Here is a 14,462-nt window from a genome sequence, read left to right on the forward strand (position 1 = left end):
TGATGGTTTGAATTGGGACTCCTTTTCTATCTATGCATACACAACCCTTCCATCAACGCCCTTCATCATTAACGCTGCTCGGACATATCTCTATTTCTCCTTTGCCTCCCTGTATAGACATTTTTCCAGGCTGCATTATTTCTTAATTTTTTTGAATAGAATTAAGGGTATGTTTAGGTTTTCTAATTTGATTATATTTAATTTGGCTTTGAGTGCTTATTTGAGCCCTAAACTGATGTCTTCTTTCTCCAGAAGTTCCCTTTTACGTGATTGATCATGTTTAGATTTTAAAATGAAGAACCGTAATCGACTGATATGCTGATTGTTTGATAGTTTTTGTTCTAATTTTTTGGTTTTGGTGGTTTAACGGAATCAATCCTACAGTATCGGGTGCGCCCATTTCGATTGTCAAAATTGATGCCATGGAAGCCCAAATTAAGGTGATTTTTTCCTTTTTTTTTGCATGATTGATTATTTATGTGCTTGAAATCATTGTCAGGTCAAATTATTGTAAAAATGGTAATTTTCTTTTCATGTTAAAGAACAAAAAGTATCTACTAGAAAGTTCGGTGTTGATATTATCATAATAAAAGAGATTTGGCTGTGATTAATCAAAAAGAGGAACTCAACTTTACCCTTGTGTTGTAATCAAGAGAAAATAGGGTTTCTGAAATCTGCTATTGCTTACAAATAGATGCTAAATTAGTTTCTTTATTTTTCTATTTTAACTTCTATATTTATTTTTGATTTTTAAGTTAAAGGGCATACTACAAAGTTTGGTTTTCATATTGAGAGAAAGACTTTTGTTTCTATTAAACCATAGATGTATGCATTTTACCGAAGTTATACTAATTTATCTGTTGGTTATTCAAATAGATGAAATCTGTGGACAGGGCCATTAATGCTCTGAAGGAAGAAGAACCTGATCTGGTTTTTACATTTGAAGCTGGTTCTGACCAATCTTTGAAATAATATCAAATGATATGGCTAATGCTTGTTGTACATAGTAAGTGTTTGATGAATGCATGACTGTGATTTTGTTTGAAATTGCTAGATTTTGAAATTTTCAATTTTATGATCTACCATCCTTTTATTTTATGGGTTTATGGTGTTCTATTTAACTGTTATACATGTATTTATTTTGAAAATGTTGAATCATCCCAATATAGTGAACCTGATGGATGTGATTCAATAGAAGTTCTTTATGATTGATTGGGTCAATGATAGTTTATTTTAATTACTTATATTTTATAGTTTATTTTAGTTTATTTCATCCATAATTTAGTTAATTTCCATGCATATTTTCCTTTTTGTTATTTTATGACCATTTCGGGTATTTTCTAGTTTTGTGAACTTTATTGCAGATTTCATGGAAATTAGTAGAGCGGGAATGTTTGGGACGTGGGGAAAGCGATTGGAATAAGAGGGCGTCAAGGATTTTGGGCTTGATGGGTAGTGGAGATTATGCATGGAGCGGGCTTGATGGTTATTTGAAGGCTTAGAGAAAATGAAGTTTGAATTTGCAAGATGCGGGAGAATATTCAAGCGCGCGTAGATCATAAATCAGGCGAGTTCACGAGCTTTGGAGGATTTGGAGAAATCAAATTGGGCTTAAAATGAAGAAAACTTGAAGAAAAATGGGCTAGGAGCTGATTGGACTCAAACTGGACCAAGTGCGCTAAGCTATGGAGGCCCAAACCTCAAAGATGCTACATCCAGGGACCACCCGCGCAACCCACCCGCGCAGCAGCACGAGGGTCACGCAACCTCCTGCAGGGGCAATTTCGGAAATCCATTTGGAAGGCTATTTGAGGAAGGTTGGTGCCCATCTTTTGGGGACTCTTGGACATCCGATTTTTGGAGATTCTCTCTGGAGTTTTGAAGACTTTTGAAGGCCAAGAACACTTGAAGAACATCATATTTTTACCTCTTGATTCTTGCTTAATGTTTGGTACAATTTTCTCTAACTTTGTTTCTTTGGGTTTAGCCATGCTTGGCTAAACTAATCTTGGTTGACTTTTGGTTAATCCTTTGAACTTTTGTTGAATGTTGAAGAATCCATGAACATGTTCTTAAATCTTTATGGGAATGTTTTGTGTTTTAACATCTTATCACTACTTGTATGTTTTAGTTCATGAGTTTAAATGTGCTTGTGGTGATTAGTTGGCTAATTTCTTGATTAAGTAAAGGATCCTCAAATTAGCAAGCAACAAATGATTTTTGTGTTGTTTTTGCTTCACGCAATTATAAAAACATTTCCTCCAACATGGTGGTGAAAGCATTTGACCCTTCTTGGATTTGGTGACTTTTTGGTTCTTAATGCTAGTTGACTTTCACTAATTACATGATATTTGGAATTAGTGACTTTGACTAAGGAAATTGTTATTAGCTTCTCTAGCCATTTCAACAATTAAGAAAAGTCTAGGTAATCTCAAGCTCCTTGGATTACTATAGCCAAATTAAGGATTTAAATCAAAGTATTGCACCATTGGATTCTAATGATATGTTCATCAAAAGTCAAAGTGAGGAAAGTTTAAGTGAACCATCTCTCCCTTATTGATTTTACACCAAACCCTTATTTTTGTTGAAATTGTCTATTTAAATCATAGTTAATTCTAGTTTGTTTCAAGTTTTTCAAAACACCAAACCCCCCCCCCCCCCCCCATTTTATTTTTATTTTTATTTTACAAGTATTTTTACAAAGAAATTTTTCATAGAGTTATAAATTGAACTAATCTTCGTGGATTCGACCCCTTTACCACTATACACTATTTTAGTGTGTATTATTTAGGGTTATTATTTTTGTTGGCCTCGACAACCACCAAATTTTTGGCGCCGTTGCCGGGGATTGGTTTTGATTTAATCAGTTTGTTTCTCTATGCCTACATCTCATTATGCAGGTACTCTAATCTAAAACCCCGAAATTAAAAAAAAAAAGTATGATTTGGAAATGAACAATCCTTGCACCGAAGACCAACTTTCTGAGCTAGCTCAGTTAGTTATGATGATTGAAAGTGACCAAAGTGTGCAACCCACACCTCTTCTTTGCGATTTTTGTGCCCAAAATGGACATCATTCTGACACATGTCAATATTTACAAGGAGAATGGGAAGAAGTGCAAGATAAGGGATGCTACTACCGGTCAAACCAATGGAGTTATGATCAGCCTCAACATGATCAATGGTGGGACAACAACCAAGTTTGGGGAAATAACCATTACCAAAACCCATACCAAACATGGGGAAATAGCCAATACCAACCAACTCCACTATTCCAAGAACCCTATCCTTACCCTCCTCAACAAACTGAAACACCAAGCATGTCCTTAGAGGACATTGTGAAAAGCATTGCCAATTCCACCCAAATTTTCCAAGAAACAACTCAAGCTACCCTCAAAAGCTTAGAGCAACAAATAACACAAATTGCTCAATCATTGAGTATAGTGGAAGCTCAACACAAATTACCATCTGAAGAGAGCCCATGTCATAACGCATGTTGCATTCCTTTGAAAGATGAGAAAACTTTTGAGGGCCCAAGAGTGTTATATGAAGAAGAGGAAGAAGAAGTAGAAGTGGAAGAAGTTGTCAAAGAGGAAGAAGAAATTAAGAATTTTGTCAATGAAACTGTAAAGGAAGTAATAAGGGTTAACGAAAGAGAGATTGAGCCACCCACTACCAATGAGAAACTAACTCTAGTGGTAGAACAACCACAAGATCCGGAAACGATAAATCTGTCAGACCCTTCAAAGGATACCTATCACGAGAAAGAAGACGCCCAACCGGTCACCTACTCAACCACCATGTCAAAGAGGGAAGAGTTGGTCACCTTATTGAACAAGTACAAGAAAAAATATGGTTGGATGATTGCTATTATCAAAGGTCTAAGTCCGGTATGGTTCTCCCGTAAAAAGAAAGTCAAATACAAGAAAAAAGTCCCAATGGAGGTGTGGAAATTAAAAAATGCAGACACGGGGCAAATTTGCAAGGTTAATGGACATCGATTGAATCCATTCAATGAAGGTTTTGATTCAGATGTCCAAGATGTCATCCATTTGGATGTCCCAAAGTATTAAAGTGAAGTTTGGAGGCGTCTCGCCAAAGACGTTAAAGAATGGCATTTTTGGAAAGCATTGTGCCTTCGTGTTTTTAAATTCAAATAAAGAAGTTTGAAGATGTTTTTGGGATCCTCAAGGAGTTGTCTTTGAAGGAATTAAGTGTTTCCATATGTTCGGGGCCTTCCAATCCAAGAAAATGCAAAGAAACGAAGAAAAATGAAGCAAAAAGGAAGATCAGGATCAGCGGGTTGCGCGACCCGCGTGCTGTTGCGCGGCCAGGTGTGATGAAGCGACATTGGCCCAAGACTTAACTGCAAGGTTTGCGCGACCCGCGTGGGGACTTGCGCGACCCGCGCACTGTGCTGGGCAATTTGGGCTATTTTTGGCTATTATTTGACCAAGTGTTGACCAAAGGTTTTAATGAGTTGACCTTTTGACTTTTCTTGACCAATATTGACCGAAATTGACCCTTTTTGACCCATAGATTAAAATGTTCAGCTTCCCTTCTTCTTCATTTAATCATCATGACCTCCCACTCCATTCCTCTCATATAACCTTCCAGCAACCACTTCGCCGGAAAATTCAAGATTGTCGAAATTCTACCGGTCGTAATTTCACGAAATCACCGCCACAGACATCTCCCGTCATCCTATCCTCCGATTTAGGTCATTTTTGCCCTTACCTTAAGCATTGAGGACAATGCTTGTTCTTAAGCTTGGGGTGGGGCATTTCATTTTCCTTTTATTTTTTCATGCATTTTTAATTAGGTTGCATAACATTTTAGTTTTAAGCTAATTTTCATTCATTTTTTTAAATCCAAAAAAATTTTAATTTCTTCTTTTCTACTTTTATATTTTTGCATAACATTTAGCTTAGGGCATTAACATTCATGCATTTTTGTTGTCTGTTTATTCTCACCCCCTGGATGCCATGGAATAGGTTCACAGTTATTGTATCATTATTGGTCCAGGATCTTGTTGTTATCTCACCCATCGAACGGGAATCATTAGCTGCAGTTTGGGATCTCATACTTGGGATCAGATACTGGTAGCTTAAATGGGTAAGTGATCATGGACAGGTAGTTTTCATGAAGAATTATGCATACAATACTAATGATTGTAGGATATACCATAGCAATGGATGTCTTAGCCTTGCGGTCACTACCGCCGAGAGGATCACACTTGATCATGTTTGAACCGTTAGGATGAAGCACTAGTGCTTGTCTCCGAGTAGAATCCATATGGTCTTTTTACATCACCACATCTTTTTGCGATTTTCTTAGGATTTTAGAGAAGTCTTTCAGTCCGCATGTGGACATTTTCATCCAAAAAAAAATTTGCAAGTTTGAAGAGGAGCTTACATTATATCTTTTTGCTCCACACGTGTGGTCATTTTCTCGCTTAGACCATTCGGATTATATTACTACCCTTTCGGTTCCACTTACACACTTTAGGAACCAAATTTTGAGTCAAAGGGTTGTTATTACATTACCTTCAAGTATGTTAAAAAAAAAGAGGCAGGCAAATTCCCAGCTGCAGAAATCTGAGAAGGGTGACCGGTTCAATTATTGAACTAAATTTTCTAACATTTTGGTCACCCGGCGTTTGATATTCATTTATTTAGGTATGTTTTATTGTATATAGATCGAGTTGTTTTCCGCAATTTGGTGATGTTAGGGAGACTGTCGAGTTGGATACTACGGGAGGTTTGGGCCAACACCAAGTTAGCCGATTCCTACAACGGTGCCCGAGCGATTAAACCTAGTTACACATGAGAGAAACCGGAAAACGTGAGATCAGAGTGTACATTTAAAGAAGAGCTCCACCCGAGCCCATCTAGCTGCTTTCTCCCTACTACAAATATTCTTCATTGTATGCATGTTCCATTGAGGCTGCGACTACTCATCCCTCCTTACTCACCTAAAGGAGTTGTCCTGGCTGTGGTTTATGGTACCATTGTCATCGGATGAAAAATTCGTGAGGTAATAGCAAGATCAATTCTGACCATGTTGACTAACGGTGATCAGGTTCTGTGGCTCTATCCATTCTTTTTACTTTCCTTAGGATAGTTCATCCCGAGTTCATTTTAGTCTTGTCTTACTTGAGGACAAGTAAGGTTTAAGCTTGGGGTGATTTGATAATTTATTTTAATTACTTATATTTTATAGTTTATTTTAGTTTATTTCATCCATAATTTAGTTAATTTCCATGCATATTTTCCTTTTTGTTATTTTATGACCATTTCGGGTATTTTCTAGTTTCGTGAACTTTATTGCAGATTTCATGGAAATTAGTGGAGCGGGAATGTTCGGGACGTGGGGAAAGCGATTGGAATAAGAGGGCGTCAAGGATTTTGGGCTTGATGGGTAGTGGAGATGATGCATGGAGCGGGCTTGATGGTTATTTGAAGGCTTAGAGAAAATGAAGTTTGAATTTGCAAGATGCGGGAGAATATTCAAGCGCGCGTAGATCATAAATCGAGCGAGTTCACGAGCTTTGGAGGATTTGGAGAAATCAAATTGGGCTTAAAATGAAGAAAACTTGAAGAAAAATGGGCTAGGAGCTGATTGGACTCGAACTGGACCAAATGGGCTAAGCTATGGAGGCCCAAACCTCAAAGATGCTACATCCAGGGACCACTCGCGCAACCCACCCGCGCAGCAACACGCGGGTCGCGCAACCTCCTGCAGGGGCAATTTCGGAAATCCATTTGGAAGGCTATTTGAGGAAGGTTGGTGCCCATCTTTTGGGGACTCTTGGACATCCGATTTTTGGAGATTCTCTCTGGAGTTTTGAAGACTTTTGAAGGCCAAGAACACTTGAAGAACATCATATTTTTACCTCTTGATTCTTGCTTAATGTTTGGTACAATTTTCTCTAACTTTGTTTCTTTGGGTTTAGCCATGCTTGTCTAAACTAATCTTGGTTGACTTTTGGTTAATCCTTTGAACTTTTCTTTGTGTTTTAACATCTTATCACTACTTATATGTTTTAGTTCATGAGTTTAAATGTGTTTGTGGTGATTAGTTGGCTAATTTCTTGATTAAGTAAAGGATCCTCAAATTAGCAAGCAACAAATGATTTTTGTGTTGTTTTTGCTTCACACAATCATAAAAACATTTCCTCCAACATGGTGGTGAAAGCATTTGACCCCTCTTGGATTTGGTGACTTTTTGGTTCTTAATGCTAGTTGACTTTCACTAATTACATGCTATTTGGAATTAGTGACTTTGACTAAGGAAATTGTTATGAGCTGCTCTAGCCATTTCAACAATTAAGAATAGTCTAGGTAATCTCAAGCTCCTTGGATTACTATAGCCAATTTAAGGATTTAAATCAAACTATTGCACCATTGGATTCTAATGATATGTTCATCAAAAGTCAAAATGAGGAAACTTTAAGTCAACCATCTCTCCCTTATTAATTTTACACCTAACCCTTATTTTTGTTGAAATTGTGTATTTAAATCATAGTTAATTCTAGTTTGTTTCAAGTTTTTCAAAACACCAAAACCCCCCATTTTATTTTTATTGTTAATTTACAAGTATTTTTACAAAGAAATTTTTCATAGAGTTATAAATTGAACCAATATTCGTGGATTCTACCCCTTTACCACTATACACTATTTTAGTGTGTATTATTTAGGGTTATTATTTTTGTTGGCCTCGACAACCACCAGTCAACTCGGACTACCAAGCCAAGTATCATCACAAAAAGTGGTAGCATGGATTATGTCAACATGATTAAGAGCAAACCATCTATATATATTCAAGGTGTTCGACCTTATGGAGCTTGGTGCTATTATATATGGGTTCAATAACAACTTTAAAGTTTTGGGAAGCGAAGAGAAAGCTCCCAACGTGGCCAGACCCTCAACAATTTCTGGTATTGTCAACTAAACCAAAAAAATACTTTCAGTTTCATTTGAATTGAATTTTTCATCATAAAAAAGGGTATTATATACTCAATTGGTGTAAGTTTGTATATATGTGAATCAAATTTTCTCTATTTTAGGCCTCTCCCTGTCTACTTACTTTTCTTTTGCTTATCGTCTTTTGTAATCTCAAGTCGCTTGTGTATTTTGAAGCGATAATCATTGACTTACTGGAGTTAATTGAGTTGTTTGGTATAATATCATGACATAATTTGTATTAACCTTTGAATATAATGATTACAAAAACAACTTATTTGGTGTCCGAGGTATAAACTTTGGTATTCCCCTTTATTTCAAATTGATTTTGTTGTTTAGTTTCATTATAATTGTTTTAAAAAGAGAGGTCCTACATAAAGTAGGTTAAAGTTCAATATTAGTGAGCTTGATCTACTGTAATTGCATTTTGTTGAACAAGAGTACTTTCTAATGAGACCGATTTCAAGAAAACGCACGTGTCAAAAGTGATGACAATAAATGCCTTTTTTCTAACTTTTTGATACTCTTGCTGTTAAAGTATTACAAAAGATGGTCGAAGGTATTAATGACAACAAATGTGATGGTTATGTAACAGTTCTTGCAAATTTCTAACAGATTGAAATATTCACCCTATTTTAAACTCAATAAGGTTTACTTTTATACAGGGGTGGTTACATAGAAGTGCAAAATTGTGTCCATTTCAAAAGGAAAAAGTGAAACATGGTTACATAGAAGTGCAAAATTGTGTCCAATAAGTTAAAGATGAAGTTTAGTATTATTATTTCATTCACTTTCTTCAACTAAAGAACAAAATTGTTTATCATTGTCTATAATACAGGATCTATTCATTGTCTTAATTAATCCTATGTTTAATTGCAGGCGTTTCATTAAGAATTAATTTTAATTTTATTGGGTTCTTCATTCGATCGAAGTCGAACAATAGGAACTGGTGCTTATAAGCTGAAGGTCGTTTCAAAAGCAATTTGCCTTCACTCTATGAATTTCAAATCTTATTGTAAGTTTTTTTAATTTCATTTCTGAAACTTGGTTCAATGGTCTTATGTGATATATTTTGGTTATCAAAAGTCGGTTATTTAGAAATTGGTTGGGAGTAAGTAGTAATAGAAAAGAACGAGCTAAAAGGATAAAAGTTTTAAAGAATCTAAAAGTCCCTTGTTATGACAGCTTCCTGTATTCATAGGTTTATGCTGATATGGACTCAAAACATGCTTTTTGAAGACTTTATTGACTGTGATTGTGCATATGAAATTATATTGCTATTTCTTGTGCAACTCATCACTTTAGAATATCTTTTTGTGCATAAATGCACCAACCGTTGGTTAAAGCATCAATATCTTGATCAAACTAAGCTCTGAAGTCGGTGTTTTCCCTAAGATCTCTTAAAACTAACTTATCGATCGATTCTTTAGGGCCGTGATTATCACGCCCCCGATAAGTTTCCTAGTATATATATATATATATATATATATCTATATATATATATATATATATATATATATATATATATATATATATATATATATATGAGAAAAGTGAATATAAGGCTGTTATATACGTAGGCTTAGGTGTGGAACCAATCAAAACTACATAGTTTTAGTATAAATCATAATAAATTAATGTTTTAATTTCCTTATTTTTAGTATCAAAAGATCTTCCCCACATATCATTTCAAAATATTTAATGTACTTTCCTTATTATCATCTTTGATTATATTTTTCTTCTCCCGCTCTTTAAATTTCTTGCCAATAATTCTGGAAATTTGTTGTTTCCGATCATCACTTTTACTTATAAATTACAAAATAAGTGGTTGTAACAGAACACGTGTTTGTATGTTACTTTAAAGAACACATGGATTATAATTGAATTTAATATACACTAAATAATTGACATTTACCACGTGTTATACGATTTCATGTTTGTGCGAATACCATTCACATTTTTTGGTGATTTAGTTCCTAAACATATATATTGTAATAGGATTTTACTTTGTAGGGATACATCGACAATTATAAAGTGATGTACTGATGTCAAATAAATAAAAAAAAATTGAATGCATGAGATGTATGAAATCCGATGATTATGATTTTGAGAAACTGATTTTGTCAAATAAAAAAGCAAATACGCAGAGAAGATGAAGTCTGATTATATGAATAATTAGAAGAAAAGAAAAATTAAGCTAAAAAGGAATAAAATGATGTAGTTTTGATAGGTTCTATACCTAAGATTAGGTATATAACAGCCTCATATTCACTATCCCCTATATATATAACAGCCTCATATTTTCGATAACCTTTTGGAAGTAAACAAGTTTTATCAAAGCAAGATTAGTCAAAATAGTTGGAATAGAAATCATGAAATTAAAACATGATTTTATAATACTTAGCCTAGTACCACACCTATCCTAGAATACTCCTAAACTGAAATCACCCTTAGTGGATGATTCAAAACCGAAATCAACACCCTAGAATACCCCTAAACCGAAATCTCAAAGCTTAGAAAGGATTAAGACCGAAAACTCCAAAAGGTAAGTCCATTAAGGCCGAAATCATCAATAAGAGTGGGTACTAAGGGATTATAGCCATGCCTAGTCCGAAATCACCTTCCTTACGGCCGAAAACTAAGGTGATTCATCCTAGAATGATTCCATTAAGATACAAAGGATAGGGTTTGACTTTAGGATGTGATATCCCACCCGATTTTCCCATGCAGACTTGGCAGTATTCCAAGTTATTAACCACCAAACATCTATGAATTAATCTACAAATAACCAAATCTAATATCCTCCGTATAATCAAATAAACATCATAACACTCTTCATCCTTTTTTTAGTCACGATAGTAACCACATCCAAGAATCCCACTTTTCATTTTCCCTTGGTTAACTTACCAAAACTCTCTAAAAAAGAAAGCCAAGATCTTCCAAGTTCAACCATTCTTCAAGCTTATTCTAGATCTTTGGTAAGTATTTCGTAAATTCCTAGTAATTTAATACATTTTCATGTCCATATCATCCTATTTACACACATTAAAACGTGTTAAACCTTTAGGATAACATTATTCTCAAGGAAAGTTCATCAACTCCATTCAAGGGTTTAGACTTGAATTCTTCACTTCATCACCTCTCAATGCCCTCAAATCCATTCAAGGTGAGTTTATACCCCCTACATTTTCAAGCTTTTTCATGTTTTTAGGGGGGAATACAAGTAAAACCTTGTTTATCACACAAAAATTTACATGTTTTCATCTTTATGTTAAATATAAGATATTATTTGCATAATCTATGTTATAAAATCATAAGAAATTTATGTCTTGTAAAACTACATGATTTTTTAAGCTTTTACTAAAATAAAACTTTCATAACAAAGGGAGTACATCCTAGTTAGTTACTATTTTGTGGGTTACAATGCAATACATAATGTTTTAACCTTACATTTGAAAACTAGATAAAATAATTACTACATAATTATATAAATGGTTATTTACAAATTTAGCCTAGTACACTAATTACTTTGTGGAAAACAGTAAAAAAAAGGCAAAATTACAAATCTAGCTCCTAAAACCACATATAGAATAATGTCATCTGCGATTTTGTCAGTCCATTTGCGAATGTACAAGTGGCTAAAGCACAAGCATGCTTTAGCCACTTGTACATTCACAGATGGACCAGTCCATCTGCGATTTTGTGTTGGATTTAGTATAAAAACGTTTTTTTCTTCATTTTTCACTTTCTAACTTGAAGAAACTCTCTCTTTCTCTCTCTCTCTCTCTCTCTCTCTCTCATTTCCTTTGACGATTTCTTCAACAAGATGGATGATTTTTTCAACAATCCCGCAAATATGTAAGATCTTAACTCATATTGTGTTTATTCAATATTTATGTAGTCTTTGTTTTTTTATTTATGATTTATTCTATTAGTTTTTATAAAAAAAAACCGAAACTATATTGTGTATTATTTAGTAATTATGTTGTATTTGATAAATAGAATATTATTTATTAGTAGCCTTAAAGTTTTGATGCTCTTTGGTTAGTGGCTGTATGAATATACAAGTATAAACTGCGTAAAATGTGCATTGAGTTGTTGTACATTTAGTAAAATGTCTACAATATGTTGTTTTTTTACCTGTCGTTTGTTTATTTGTCGTTTATGTTGAAAAATGGTTACAATATGTTTTTGGTTAGTGTTTGTATGAATGTACAAGTATAGATGACGTAAAATATGCATTGACTTGTTGTACATTAAGTAAATTGAATAGAATATGTTCTTGTTTTTTACTTGTCGTTCGTTTAATATCCCGATATTTAACTTGTCGTTATGTTGAAATATGGTTAGAATATGTTTTTGTTTTCGGAAAAAATATTGAAATTATTGTTTGAATGTTGTTTAATGCATTTTTATGTTTGTAATTTGAATATTGGATTATTTATTTATTCCGTTTAATATCCCGATATTTTAAAGGAAATAATTGTAAACTTTTTTAATTTTTTTTGTTTTTTCAGAATGATTATAAAATTTTTAATGTTAAAGTTATTGTTAACTTAAAAGGATCATGGTGTAACATTTGGGAAGTATTGGAGGTGCTATATGGTGCACAACGTGATAGTTTTAGACAAACTGTATTTGGTTACTTGTTAGACGTCCCTCATTTACAAGGGGACGGATTGCTGTTCCATAAAAATTTTCTTCATCAGATACGGCCGAACACCGTTTTATCCCAGATGGCATAAAACAGTTATATTTTAGAGTGGGGGATACGAAAATGGTTTATGGCCTAGAAGAGTTTTCTTTAATAACCGGGTTTAATTTTGGCGAGTATCCCAAAATGATTGAAAAAAAAATCTCAGAAAAAAACGTTACTAGTAAAAAACGATGTATATTACGTGAACGGCTATTTCCGAACCATACAATTAGTTTGGTGAAGATCTGTGACTTGAAAAGTTTTATTTTAAATCTTTCATTTCTAGAAGCTAGCGACGATGGTTAAGTTAGACTATGTCTTATATACGTTTTGTGTGAATAATTTTGGGAAAATAAATAAATGACGGAGTGCCACAAGACTAGTTTTTTTGGCTGAGAATTTGGATGTGTGGAACAAGTATTTTTTGTTTACTTTGAAATTTTCATATTATTAACGTTAATTTATATTATAATTAATATTTTTTTGGCAGTTTTGCTTGGGGTAGCTATCTTTGGGATTTTACCTTTGACGACCTTAAGGATACGTGGAACAAGATAGATAAATATTTTTCAACGCTGGAGCGTCGTCAAACTTTTAAATACTCCATTTCAGGATTTACGGTGGCATTTAGAGTATACAAATTTATTATTATTTTAAATAAGATGTTATTGCTATGTTAGTTATTTTAATTTTTATTAATATAATTGTGAAAATAGTAGATATGGATATATGAGATGCTTCCAGTTGTTCGTGTTTGTGGCTTTGTGTTAAGAAACAACCGAGACACACCTCGGATGAAATGACGGAGTGGTACAAAATAATTGAAATGGATTGATGTGAACAAGATTTTTGAAATGACAAAGGTTTGTAAATATTATTTTAATTTAAAAAAGTTGCTTATTACACTTTTGTATGAATTTTTAATATGTTAAACTGTTTTAGGAGGGACGACGACCAAAAAATAACATGTCATCGACTGATGAGGAGACGACGTCTTCTTATTACATGTTATTTCAAGAATATGTATATGGTGAACGGAATTCAGTTTCATCCCCATTACAGGAGCATTTTAAGAGACAAGACGCATCTTCGTCTAGTATGTCTTCTAGTGGCCGCTCTCACGGTAGAGGTGGACCTACTGCGAAACTAAACTTAGAGGAGGTGTTGAATGTACACGTATAAATTGCGTAAAATATGCATTGACTTGTTGTACATTAAGTAAAATGATAGAATAATTTCTTATTTTTTACTTGTCGTTCGTTTAATATCCCGATATTTAACTTGTATGTTGAAAAATGGTTAGAATATGTTTTTGTTTTTCGGCAAAAACATTGAAATTATTGTTTGAATGTTGTTTAATGCATTTTTATATTTGTAATTTGAATATTGGATTATTTATTTATTCCACTTAATATCTCGATATTTTAAAGACACTAGTTGTTAACTTAAAAGTATCGGGGTGTAACATTTGGGAAGTCTTGGAGGTGCTACATGGTGCACAATGTGATAGTTTTAGACAAACTGTGTTTGGTTACTTGTTAGACGTCCCTCATTTACAAGGGGACGAATTGATGTTCCATAAATGTTTCTTCATCAGATACGATCGGACGCTGTTTTATCCACAAATGACATAAAACGGTTATATTTTAGAGTGGGGGATACGAAAATGGTTTATGGCCTGAAAGAGTTTTCTTTGATAACCGGGTTTAATTTTGGCGAGTATTCCAAAATGATTGACAAAAAAGTATCAGAAAAAAACGTTACTAGTAAAAAACGATGCATATTACGTGAACGGCTATTTCC

The 14,462-nt window shown here is 33.9% G+C and overlaps 2 long non-coding RNA genes across 2 annotated transcripts; both read left to right on the top strand.

Moving 5' to 3' along the window:
* LOC122196119 (uncharacterized) lies at positions 1-2,160 on the top strand. Its single transcript, XR_008226337.1, has 3 exons — positions 1-440; positions 877-1,006; positions 1,345-2,160. It is a non-coding gene; the product is annotated as an uncharacterized LOC122196119 (long non-coding RNA).
* Positions 2,161-7,737: 5,577 nt separating this feature from the next.
* Positions 7,738-9,203, top strand: LOC122195995 (uncharacterized). The gene is made up of 2 exons (XR_006187174.1): positions 7,738-7,938; positions 8,843-9,203. It is a non-coding gene; the product is annotated as an uncharacterized LOC122195995 (long non-coding RNA).
* Positions 9,204-14,462: the final 5,259 nt, after the last annotated feature.

This window comes from Lactuca sativa, chromosome 9 (assembly GCF_002870075.4).
Source record: "Lactuca sativa cultivar Salinas chromosome 9, Lsat_Salinas_v11, whole genome shotgun sequence".
Classification (NCBI taxonomy): Eukaryota; Viridiplantae; Streptophyta; class Magnoliopsida; order Asterales; family Asteraceae; genus Lactuca; species Lactuca sativa.